This window comes from Neomonachus schauinslandi, chromosome 9 (assembly GCF_002201575.2).
Source record: "Neomonachus schauinslandi chromosome 9, ASM220157v2, whole genome shotgun sequence".
Classification (NCBI taxonomy): Eukaryota; Metazoa; Chordata; class Mammalia; order Carnivora; family Phocidae; genus Neomonachus; species Neomonachus schauinslandi.
In genome coordinates, this window is record NC_058411.1 from 132,059,551 (window position 1) to 132,073,214 (window position 13,664).

The 13,664-nt window shown below is 32.9% G+C and overlaps 1 long non-coding RNA gene across 2 annotated transcripts in view; it reads right to left on the reverse strand.

Moving 5' to 3' along the window:
- Positions 1–101: 101 nt before the first annotated feature.
- LOC110572275 overlaps positions 102–13,664 on the reverse strand; it is a 19,022-nt gene continuing 5,459 nt past the window's right edge. Inside the window, exons 1-5 of one of the 2 annotated variants that reach the window (XR_006540588.1) lie at positions 13,408–13,436; positions 11,608–11,676; positions 10,945–11,032; positions 5,316–5,385; positions 102–473 (exon numbers count right to left, since the gene is read on the reverse strand). This is a non-coding gene — a long non-coding RNA (uncharacterized LOC110572275). Of the gene's footprint in view, positions 474–5,315; positions 5,386–10,944; positions 11,033–11,607; positions 11,677–13,407; positions 13,437–13,664 lie in introns of those variants that run through there. The other variant, XR_002479842.1, reaches the window with a different exon arrangement.

Here is a 13,664-nt window from a genome sequence, read left to right on the forward strand (position 1 = left end):
TACATTTTACTGCTGGGGAACTGTAAAGGTCAAAGTGTTAAGGCAGTAATTGAACATTTAATGAAACTTCAGCTTAAAAAAAAAAAGCCCAAACTGAGAAATTTTAAAGTGTTAGAAATTTTATTAAAGTTAACATTCCACAAAATCATACTAATACAAGTCAAACTGCAAAAACTTCCAGGCATACAAACTAACATCTGTGTTAATGTGCCATCTTTCTTCTCCAAATGTCAAAAATGTACTTGTTTTAGTGATACAAAAAGTCTTTAGAAAGTCAAATCCACTGTCCATTTGTGCTGGGTAAGAAACCTATGTCTTCATTTCATGAAATCCATGTTAAAAGAACCCTGTCTTGGTTGTTTATTATCACAGCACTCTTGTATTAATCCATTTTCCTCAATTCCCCATAGTGGACTGCCATCTTGTTTTCTCAGTGGTAGGGTCCATTTGAGACTCTTCAAGCTGACTGGGTGCTTGATGAAAACATTAAAAGAAAAAAATGCTGTTGGAATACCAATAATCTTACTCCTTCAAACAGAGAACATCCACCCACCTTGAAGATACTCTTACCATACACAAAGTTTTAATTTTGTAACAGCTTTAAACTATGAAACTGTAGTATATTAAAATTGTATGCACTGCACACACTTCTCAAGGAGAATCATGGCAAGACCGCAAACTAGTAACAAAGTTCTTCTACTGTCACAGATACATATGTAACTATAGAAAAGTGGCAGTGAATAGTCAAATTTTACATACTTAATGTTGTTACACTGTCAATATGGTAAGTAAAAACAAAAATTCAAATTCAAAATCCTGGAAAGCTAAATTACACCAACACTATGGATTCTAAATCTCAATGCAGAAAACTTTCCAAGCTTCTTCAAATAAAACTAATTATGGAAAAGAATTTTGAGATTAAGGGGGAAAAAAAAAAAAACACACACCAAAGCAGTGGGTAACAGCATAGTTTTCCAATTCAACAGATGTTAATTAATTTTGCTTAGATAACACAAAGGGCCAATAGAGATACCACCATCTTCAGCTACTTATTTGAGAATACAGGAAATATGTAGCAACTAGGAAAAAAAATGATCAAAAATGCAAAATACCTACCTGGCCTATATGATATTTGCCATAAATTGCTATCAGATTTCAAATTAAATACAAGTAAAATACACCTGTTTGCCAAAATATCAAATGTTACTAATAGAGAAACAAATCCATTACTTAAATAATTTGAACTAAAGGGATTAAGTGGGAAGCCAGGATATTCTATTAAATAAATGATCCTGATCCATCATGAGCAAACATAATTGCAAAAACAAGTTTTAACTCTGGTCTCCTCTACCAATTTTGCAGCTCTCAAACTAAATTTGTAGACATAAAGTCTGGGTGACTAGGAGATTATTAAATATAAGGCATTTTTGCTCTTCAAGTAGTTAAATCTTATCTCCTAAACTATAATTAGGATTTGTTGTCTACATATACAAAATAAATATCTAACTTAGTAAACTACTTGATAACCAAGAGACACTGCCACTCATATTAAAATACGACTAAAAATGAGTGTCACAACATCAGTAATAAACACCAAATGCAAGATATTTCTCCTTAACATACTTTCCTGATTTCTCTCCACCCTAAAATAAGAACTCATTCATTCTTCGTATCAATAAAGTATCTTCATTCCCTAAAACTAAGGAATATATATTTCTATGTATAAGTATAAAGATAAAAATACCATTTTTCTTGCACTGTTTATTATAATTTCTCCCCAATCTCTATCGTTACAATGCAAGATCAAGCTCTAAATGAAGCTGGGGATGTAAACACAATTATGGATCAATGACACTAATGTATTGATAACAAGCTGTAATTATTTCAATGGCTAGAGGTACAATTTATTGTTTAGTACATTAAATGATAAACTCAATGCTTTATATTCTTTTGCCACAGGACAAGAGGTAAAATTTATCCAGGATATTGAAATTTCCTTTTAAAATCATTATTTTAATTTCAAAAGAAAACCTAATGACATTAAAATCATTCTAAAATTAATAAAATGCAATAGTTTGTGTGACAGTAGAGATTAGAAAATACTAGTATATTGATCATTCTAGTAACATGTTTAAGGTGACTAAAAAAAGAAAACAAATGCTACAAGAGCAGACAACTCTTGTGACATTAAAAAGTCATGTCAGTCTTGCATGCCTACAAAGCCAATGAAAAGCAAAAAGTGAGAATTTTGTTAATAGGCAAAAGTGCTCAGTCAATCATCAAAATACCTTAAAAAAACCAATGAGGGATTTGTGAGTAACATTTATTTTCATGGAATTCCAAATTCTTGAAAAAACTAAATTTGCAAATAAGCAAATTTATGTTACAAAATAAAAAAGAAAGTAGGCATGAGTTCTGTGAGCCTGGATATTTTCTTAGTAACAAAATCCAGTTCTTCATGTGTAAAATAGAAACAGTAGTACCTACCTCATGTGGCAGTAGTGAGTATTAAATTAGTACATTTATAGCTTTTACATTACCTGGCATATAGAAAGACCCCAATAAATGTTATTTAGCTATTATTCCCATGTAACAATAACCAAAGTACATGGAGATCTACAAACTAAACTTACTACTCAAAATAATTTACATTCCAGTAGCAACAAGACCTCTGAAAAATCCATTGGATAAATTGGGTCAATTATTTAAAGACACTTTCTGCTTTAAAGAGAATTTAATCTTGCATTAAAATAACATCAGTACAGAAAACTGAGTAGGGTTCAGATATCAAAGCCCTACTACACATCTCTCCAGTAACTTGTGAATTACTGCAGACATACAGAAAAGATGATGGTTTGATCTAGAATTCCATCATCAAACAGACCTAGATCTTTTGTGTATTTTACATAGAGGCTTCAAGCTTATGGTAGGAGAATTTTTCTACTCTGCTGTTCATAGTTTAGAGCTCCTTTTTAAAGAAAATTGTTTGTTCTAATCAAATTCCCGAAAGCAAAAGTAAAGGTTTCCATAAAAGGTACTAACAGCTATCTCTTAAAATCCCTAAATATTGTACATCCAGAAATTTAAGATTATAAAATTGAGCAAGGAGGTCTCCTCTTTAAATTCTAATTCAGTAAATTTGCTCCAAAATCACTGGATGTTGTAAAATAAAGTTAGCTGAAATGCAAGCAAGTGAAGTTGTCAGTTGAAATGCGATTCATTACTGAATTCGGTTTACGAGGGGCTCCCCTAAAATAAGCATAAGCAATCTCCTTACCTCTACTTCCCAGCAACTCCCATTTTTAATAGCAACAAAAAATGTGGGGGACAAGGAGGAGCACAAGGAAAAAGAAATGATTAATGGTTCTTAATTTTAAAAGTAGATATCTCTAGGGACGCCTGAGTGGCTCAGTCGTTAAGCGTCTGCCTTCGGCTCAGGTCATGATCCCAGGGTCCTGGGATCGAGCCCCACATCGGGCTCCCTGCTCCAGGGGAAGCCTGCTTCTCCCTCTCCCACTCCCCCTGCTTGTGTTCCCTCTCTCACTGTGTCTCTCTCTGTCAAATAAATAAAATCCTTAAAAAAAAAAAAAGTGGATGGCTCTAATAATGCCACAATAAATTAATGTTAACTTATATCACTTTAAAACTCAAATAGTTACTGCAAAACCAAAGGGACAAAAGAGTATAAAAGAACGATGAGGGGCAGAAACTGATCCTTCCCATCATGTAATTAAGATTCTTGGTGCTTATGACTTGATTTCAGTCTCCTTTGTGCTGGTCTTTAAATTTGGAAACATTTAATAGTGAACTCACACAGGTTGTCTTATTACCAAAAGTAGCTTGAATCCTCAACAGGATTATAATATATTAGTAAGTCTGGGTCCTAAATACAGTGGGTATAAAAACTAACTACAAAGTTATTTGAAAAACACCAGCCAACCGTTGATCTCTCAGAGAATAAGATCAATTATGGTAACTAAGAAAAAGAATCATCTAAGGTTTTACAATCAAATGAAATCTTCCCCACTGTCCCTATATTAGTTTAATATCTGACAACATGTACATGTTGAGACTGAAAGTTGTAGTTTCTTATCCCTTTTTCCTCTTTACTGAGCAAAGTTTTAGTTTACATACTAAAAATAGATAATGCATTAAAATTTCTATTTTAATAATGAATTTAACTTTTGTTTTCCAATTAGACCTAAACTACTAGTTAACAAATAATGTTTAACAGAAATGATACACCATAAATCAAGTATTTATTGAGCATCCACTATGTGCCAGGCAATTAATCTCTTTAAAATGAGACATGAGATCAGTAATTGTACATTAGGAAAGTTTTCATCTCTGCCCTCACTATCCCCATCAAAACCTAACAAAAAAACCCAGAACTTCACCTTTTGCAGGATCTAGTAGCCATTATACAATGAAGTTTAAGTACTAATTGGAAGCAAAGTTATCATCTAAAAATCTACATTCCCAAATGTGATTCAAAAATATTTATGAAACAGCTAGGATGTAATAATCATACCTAAACAGTTCTGTCAGTAATAAATAAATCCTTTGGAGAATTCATCCAAATTCATCTCTACTCTCTTCCCACTTCTTCTCATGTTGGGGGTTAGAATAACTATTCCACAGTAGTAGTAACCAAGTCTTCTAAAATCAAAGCATAACCTCAGTGTGAAAAGAACTTTTTGTTGGGCCTTCAGGTGTAAGGAAATTTCAGAATTACTTTATTTCTTAAAATTGTTACACTGAAATCCATTAAAAAGTATGTTCTATTACCAAAAGAAAACCCAAAGGCTTCTGAGTTCTACACAGGAAGGATTAAGTTGACGCAAGCGATGGCTCTAGGACAAGGACAGGTAAGCTTTCTCTACAGAACAAAGTAGTAAATACTTCAGGTTTTGTGACCATTAGCTACAACTACTCTCAACTCTGCAGCTGTAGTGGGAAAGGAAACACAGACAATGTGTAAATAAGAGAGCATAGCTGTGTTCCAATAAAACTTTATTTACAAACATAGGGGGGAGTTTACCAACACCCAGATCTAGGGTGAAATGCTGGAAGTAGGTTCAAATGTAGGTTACTTTGCATTCTGTCAGAGTTTAAAGAAAGAAAGTAACAGGTTGGAGTAAACAAAATTTTAATCAACTTCACACACACCTAACCAGGTTTTTTTGGTTTTTTTTTTTTACTGCTTTGAGCTTCATTAAATCCCTTTGTTTCTACAACTCTGACTCAATTATTCAAATTTCCAGTCATTGAAAATTTAAAAACATGATTAAACATGAAAATTAAATAAAACTTACTAAATGCTTCCACCAACATCTACTACGTTGTACAGGCCCTTTAGAGAATTCAGTCTCTGGATTCACATTTCTGCAGGAAAAAGAATATAATTTTATGCATAGAAAAAGATAAAAAGAGACTACTAAGATGCCATGATTTATTCCAAAACTTCAAAATAAGGATCATCCACCAGAAGACCAAGACATGTATGTATTTATGAACAATACAGTCCAAGCAGAAGGTAAGTTCTTAACCCCAAGGATTTTAAATCTGGCTGTGTAAGAGGCTCACCTGTAGAATAAGTTACTATAAAAACCATGCATAAGTCTCAGTCCCCAAGAACTCCAACAGAGTAGATAAAATCTGGTCTCCCTAGATTTAATGCATAATCAAAACAATCAAGGTGTAGAACTAGTTGTTCAACAGAGCCCAACATCACTTTTTTTTTTAAGACTTTATTTGACAGAGAGAGAGCACAAGCAGGGGGAGCTGCAGAGGGAGAGGGAGAAGCAGGCTCCCCACTGAGGAGGGAGCCCAATGTGGGGCTCCATCCCAGGACCCTGGGATCATGACCTGAGCCAAAGGCAGCCACTTAACCGACTGAGCCACCCAGGCGCCACTGCAACATCACTTCTTAACAGTACAGAATTATCGTAATTTCTGGTCGTTCATCTAATCCACTTTCAAGATTTTTTTTATTTATTTGAGGGAGATAGCAAGAAGAGAGCGTAAGTGGGGAGGAGAGGGAGAAGGCGGCTCCCCGCTGAACAGGGAACCCCACGTGCTCAATCCGAGGACCCTGAGATCATGATCTGAGCCCTGAGATCATGACCTGAGCGGAGGGCAGCCACTTAACCAACTGAGCCACCCAGGTACCACCCCCCACCTTCAAGACTTCTAAAGGAAAACTTCCATTACCCGCTTGCAGGGCCATGTTTCTCACTCATTATTATCCATCATATTATTTCACATCATGCACTTTAATCCAACTATTTTAAGATAAATAGGAAATTTTAGACCAAACTTCAAACTACTTTTATTACCAACTGTACAGACCTACTCAAGCAACACTAACCCTTTTTAAAATACAGCTGATAACAAAAGTATCATATCCATGCTGTTCACTAGTTAGACGGAAATGTTCCATAAACTAAACATGGAAAACTATTTCAAATGCCCTCTGAATAAAGGTATGTATTTTTTTCAGTCACTCTGCTCTTAAGTATGATTATAATAACATGTAGAGCTATCAAAAAACTGTTTTAAGATCAATATTAAAGTGTAGTAATTTGGGGTGCCTGGATGGCTCAGTCGGTTAAGTGTCTGCCTCCCACTCAGGTCTTGATCCCAGGGTCCTGAGATTGAGCCCTGCGTCGCACTCCCTGCTCAGCAGGTCTCCTTCTCCCTCTCCCCCTGCTTGTGCTTTCTCTCTAATAAATAAATAAAATCTTTAAAAAAGTGTAGTAATTTAAGGATACTTAGCACAATAAAGATTTTATTTATTTGACAGAGAGAGAGAGAGGGAAAGCAGGAACACAAGCCAGGGTAGTCGGAGAGGGAGAAGCAGGCTTCCCGCGGAGCAGGGAGCCCAATGTGGGGCTCAGTCCCAGGACCCTGGGATCATGACCTGAGCCCAAGCCAGACACTTAATGGCTGAGCCACCCAGGCACCCCAGGGATAACTTAGGATTTAAGTTACCTACTCAAATGCTGTTCCAAGACTAAAATTTCAAATTTTCAAATTATAAGGCACGTTCCTGATTATACTACAAAATCTAAATCCCTTTAGTCATTCTGACTAATCATAATCAAGAAATACAGCAAAGATTTGCTTCAAAATTACCTCTAAGAGTTAAGATGCTAAAATATCCTCCCACCAAGTTAACAAATGAAACAATTTACAAGAAACGGCATTATTCATTTAAAGTTTCCAAATTTAATCTGACCTTAACAGGGAATATAGTTTAACAAAACAAGTACTAAATCAACCAAATGAACTCAACTGATTTATAACTCCTAAGAGAAAGGTGGAATTGACTTTCATTGGTAAAAGAAATGTCTGAGGGAAATCCTTCACAATGGTCTGACAATGTGATTAAAAAGCTACCTGTAAGTAAGAGTATGGGCCTTGGATCTCACTTTGCACCACTTCAAAAATTACTGACACCAACGTAATCTACCATACCATCTCCTTCCCCAAAACTGAGAAAGTAGTACTCTGCGTTCCTTTAAGAAGGGTGGGGAAGAGCCAAGTTTGGCTTAAGCAGACTATAGAAGTTGGTAATTTTGCTCATATTCCTACCTATCTTTAATAGTTCGCAATATTATAGATTCTCATTTAACAGGTGTAATGTACATTTGACTGCTGGTCCTTTTATATTAAAAGACAAAAACTCTTATCTTTATTAGCCCATTTGTGCTTTTCTTAAAATATAGATTTTGTCAACTTTTAACCTGTTGAAGTCCTTAAAACAATTTTTACATTTAAATTAAGAATAAAATCTGAGAGCACTTTGAAATAAATATGAAATCTTCCACAAAAATAAGGTAGCAATAAAGTCATTAACATTCATAAGTCAACTCAGAAACCATTAAAGTTAAGCAAACTATCTTAATCATCTAAATTAAAATGATTATGATTACTATGCAGTACACATTAAGGGTATAAATTGCTTGTTTGGGAAATATTCATTATCAAATAAATAGCTTAATTTCAAAAAGCAAAAGATTGTTTTCCAAAACACAGATCTAGCTTGTACAATGTACAAATCAAAACTTCTTCCAGTTGTAGGAAACATGCCACTTGAATGTTATGAAAACAATCAAGTCATATAGTTTTTATTTATAAACTTCAGAACATCCTTGAATTTAAATTGTAAAGGTTAATTACATTCAGAAATAACAGCCAATTTGAAAATTAGAAGTTTGTATTGAGCCACTCAACCCAGAAGGTGAAAGTAGCTGGTAAAATGAGAATATTTATCTTTGAAGCATAAAAATTTCTTAAAGGAAATTAAATCAATATGTCAAGCATGTAAATGCTAAATCCTCATTTATAACTGTGATAGCCAGATGCAAATGTTACATTAAATGCACTAAATTTTAAGTATATTTAATAATTATTAGGGGGAAAAAAATCCAACAGTGTTTTATTGCAGCATTCTAAATTTCACTTGTTTAAATACAATTTCCCACCTTAACTATTTTTTAAAATCAGCCTTCCAACATCTGCATTTATATTAATATTTTGGAATGCATACCATCATGAAAGTCGGGTACAGTGTATCACCCGGGTCTCATGTTATTCAAATCCATTCTTCACAGAAACAGCATACATAATTTCTAAGGCAAAAATTACAAAACCTACTCTCCAGTTGGTATAAATGAGTCAGGTACTCCTCACTATTATTTTTAATCACACAATTTAGGGCTAAAAGTATCTTAAGAGATTAGAAATTCCAAATACTTTCTATAGGTTAGGAGACTAAGGTCTATAGTGAATGTCAAGATTACAGGGCTAGTCTACATTTAGAAGTTCCTCTCCTGATTGCTGAATCACAGTTGTATTCTCCACTCTATCACATACACCGCTCATTATTGAAGATGGAGATGTCCTCTTACTATCTTTTTCCCCTTATGTCTCTCAACAAAAATATCTCAGGGGAGAAAAAGTATATTAATTGGTTGTCCGGTCCAAATTTTTAAATAATCAAAAAACTACAAATACCACTTAATTCAACTTGAAAGAAAATTTATATTCAAAGTTACCTATATCATACAATACAGCCGCTAAGTGTCATACCATAGTTCATGAAAACCTTGTAATTAACTACGGGCATGGCTGCTTTCATTTCTCTGCAATTTCAGGTACTTTTAAAAATAGTACCATAGTAACAAATGCAATGAAACCTAGTCACCAATTCAATAGGTGATTTTTATGATTTAAAAGTTCCTTCAAAATGCCAAAATAAAAACAAGTATTTAAGTGTCACTTTGGTTCTCAAGCAAAATATGGTAGTAAATGTTACTTTTTTAATGAAATTTGGTAATTTAAAATAGTTTCACATTTATGTTTGCCCTCACGTGTCCATTACTTTTGTCCATCAAATATATTGCCCATTTTCACAAGCCTGGCCCAAGCAGCAAATATCAGAACACTGAATGTAAGCATCATCATGAAAGTTGAAGTATATGCAAGACCTTTTTAAAGTGTGATTTGCTATAATCCTTTATCTTATTGGTGATAAAAGGGAAGCTGTACTCCATTAGATTGAGGATTAATTTAGAAATCACTGTATCATTTAGATTTTTTTATATTTATTGATACTGGAGGAAAAAAATAAAATCATCATTTAACATTTCTAACCTTCAACCATTCATTTTTTATTTTAATGAGTCAAACTGCACCATCGGTAGCCCATTATAAATTTATTGCTGATTTAAACTTAAAATCACATTATACTTCACATACATTTGTGTCTAAGAGGCCCAATTCTCAATTTTTATAACAGTGCCCAAGCACATCTGAATACTAATCTAATATCCTATCATTTCCATACAAGAAACCCTAACCTTGGCATTTGTGTTAAAGGTTACGATGAAAAATGTTTGATTTTTTTTTGTATGATGTTAGATCTTCAAAAACACTATACTTAAGTCTTAACATTTAGTTTTCTTTTGCATACTAAAATAAACACAAATTTGATCAAATTGCAAAATGAATAAAAAGAATTAAGGTAAAACAAATACAATAAAAATATTACCTTTATCACCTACTTCAATGAATACAGTAAGCCAACACCAAGAGATAAAAGATTTTCCACATTTCAAGGACAAAGATAAACTTGCCTTCATATTACTTATTTGGCTATTCTTACAATTTCCCAAGATATCTCTTACTATATATACATATTTCCTCTGCTAAATTCCTAACATCAGCTTGACAGTAATTTCCACGTTCAGTGTTAACTCATAAAGAACATTTCTTGAAAATTATCAGCAGACGTATATTTTTCATTCACATATCTAGTTTTAAGGTGTCAAAGTATCCCATACATGTTGAAAATTATTTCTTCCTTTTATGCTTTAAAAACAATTTTACTAAGCTATAGATTATAGATGCTTTATTCTAGTTTCCTGTAAGGTATCTCATTTTAGTACCTGTTTGAAAACAAAATCAAAAATAGGTAAAATGAATATATTAAATCTATTAGTAAGAACTAAAATATGAAAGTGTCTTCACTTTTAAAAATATAGTTCTTTTAAGAACTGGAAGATCAGCAAATGCAAAATTCTAGGGCATTTCAAAAACATGATCTATGTCATCAAAAAAAAAAAAAAAGGCTAAAGAATTTCAGATTATAAAGACAGGATTCTGATAACTCAACTACTGATTTAACCATAATCCTGAAGCAGCATATTACTAAAAAGTATTGAATGTCTTACTGCTCTGATATAAATTATGTATATCAAATGTTTTAATAAAACACAAAAGTGCTTTGATTTAAAGTAAAGGAATTTGATGGACTTTTTCCTCATCTCCTTTTCGAGACAGTCCACATTTTATGTTTCATTGACAAACTTTAGTTGTTTTCCTACTCAAATGTTGGTAGCTATTAAATTTAAGATGTTGGATAAAACATTTACTTACTTGCTATATAAAATAGAGACTTTTGCAAACATTTCCTTTATACTCAAGGATTAAAACTCCATGGGTCTCAGTCTTCAAAATGGCATACCTTTTGGGAGGAAAAAAAAAAAACACACACCAATATTCTAAACAATTTATTGATGGAACAACAAATAGCAAGTAGGAATGTTTTACAACTTTTATTATGTAATTGAAAACAAAAACTAAAATCTATGCTCACAAAACTTGATTTTTAAAATGTTCTTCCCTAAAATCTACTATGAATACTAACTAGTTCAAATTTTCCAATAAATTCATTTCTTTAAATACTTAAAAAATTAGTTTGCACAGTACACTAGAGCATTAAAAAGAAAAAATGTATCTCTGGTTCATGGTTTTTCTCAAAATATAATCAGTCTTTTCTTGATCCCAAAATTAAACAAAGGCTTAAGAGACCTTCAGTATTTTAAACTATTCAAAAGGCACATTAAGTTACAATGGCTAAGCACATATACTCTTCATTCAATGGAGAGGTTTAAAGGCTTTGTAAAATTATTTCAGATATTTAGTTTACTCTACTCATAATCACTAACTTACTGGAAATATAAATTATCAGAGAGCAAAATAAAAACCAAATACGCTTATTTTTATGTGAGAAAGTAATAAAAATTTACCCAGTCTTACCTCAAATAAAAGAGCTGTATTTGTTCAGAACCATCATCAACCAAATTTAATTTTAATCTTGTAAGTTACCTTAAAAAAAAAAAAAGATGATATCAATGTTTTGATTTTTAAACATTTCTTGGCCAAAGTTTCAGTGTGATGAAACAATGAGAAAATATTCCAAATACATGATCTATGGACAAATTTAGGGACGGTTCATCGACACACCACCTTTACATTTAAGGTTGCAGTTATTTATCTCAATAATATATCAATCTTTGTTTTCCTCATCTTTTGGTGGCATGGACAAACACTAGATATTAAGGCACTGATATTAAATAAACTACAGAAAATTCACATCTTCAGACAGATTTAGGATTATAACCTTGTTTTTTATTTTTCTTTTGATGCCAGGCAATACACAAAACAAAGGAAAAGTTTACCGTTTTTAAACACTAAAATCATCTTAAAATTTCCATTACCATCTAGAAATAGCTTTTACACTTATAAACAATTAAAAATTAACTCCTCTAGGAGAAATTAGTGAAGTTAAAATGGCTACTGGTTACTTTAAATTTTTAAACCACAGTTATTTGATCTCACCAAGTGGGATATTAGCTTTGTCTTTTAAGCAAGTCTGAAACATGTAGTATCTATGACCTTTATTCAATTTCAAACCAGGGTCTTGAACATTTTCAGTCTCTCCCTTCCCCCATTTCTCCCGTAAAAAGATCTTACGAGGTTAAACTGCTAGCAATTATTTTGCATTTCACTATTCAAAATAGGAGCCTGAAAAAAACAGATTCAGAATATACATTTAAAACTACTTTCAGTGTTCACAAATTTCAAAAATGTTGTTTTGAAAAACCAAAACTGGTACTCAAGATTCTGTAAAATCAAAATATGCGCAACTGATGTAACATGTAGCACTATATGAATGCTATTCAGAACATTAAACAATTTCACTGACAAAAATACCTTCAGAAATACGGTGATTACACCAATAACTTCGATTTTCTAAGTACTACGTAAATCTGCCCAACACTATTTTTACGTAGATCTGCACCTTTACAACACAAGAGCTACCGCAGAATGAAGACAAATATATTCTAAAATACACGAAGATTTGAGCATTTGTGGTTTGTTCTTCAAACCATTCAACTTAAATCCCCTCTCGATTTTTTAAACTCACAACTATACAGGACTCTGCAAATTTTTGAGAAAGCAATACTTATTATTAAAATACTGTTCCGTTTTAAGCATATCTAGATTTTTATGCATGCAACAAATGCAACAAATATGGCTCCTCTTCATCGCCCATTACCGAGAACAGTCCTACTTTAATATTTACACTACGAGAAAGTAACTTCACAAAGAGATTTGGCGTCAGAATATTCCTTTGTAAAAGTTTTGTCGACCATGGCTTGTGCTAACATACATTATTTTTAAAAATAATAAAATGATGAACTTCAACTTTTAGAAGTCCAGGAACTGATCCAAGTACGTTCTAACACTCAGGTGTGGCACAGATAACGGCTCCTTATGACCTTTTAAAAAGTACCAAACAGTATATTTAATCATTATTTAAACATCAGAATGTCAACTAATCTTGGCGTAATTTGTCGCTAAAATAAACTATCTTAATCAAACGTCATCGTCTAGCATCGAAATTACAGCCTATTTCCATTAAACAGCCTTGACGGTATAGTAAACTTATCTTCGTAATTTCTGAAATACCAGCGGCACTTCTCCAACTTGCATTTTTAAAAGACAACCTTAACGTCATGAAGGCTTTAATAAGCAGCAAGTACCTTCAAGTACCTTCTCATCGGTAACACTGCAGCCGTTTTCAAAATCGGCTTTGAAAGAGTTAAAAGCCAACACCCAAAAGGAAAAAAAAAAAAAAAACAAGTTTTATTTTTCTTTAAACGTAGTCAGGCTTCCATTGTTCTTTTAAATTCGACCATGAAGATGAGCTCCCACCTCGCCGGAAAGAGGTTAAAAAGCTCCCCCGTTGGAGAACCTGAAAGGGATTTCTTTTTTCCTTACCCTAAATATCAAAATAACTCACCCGGACC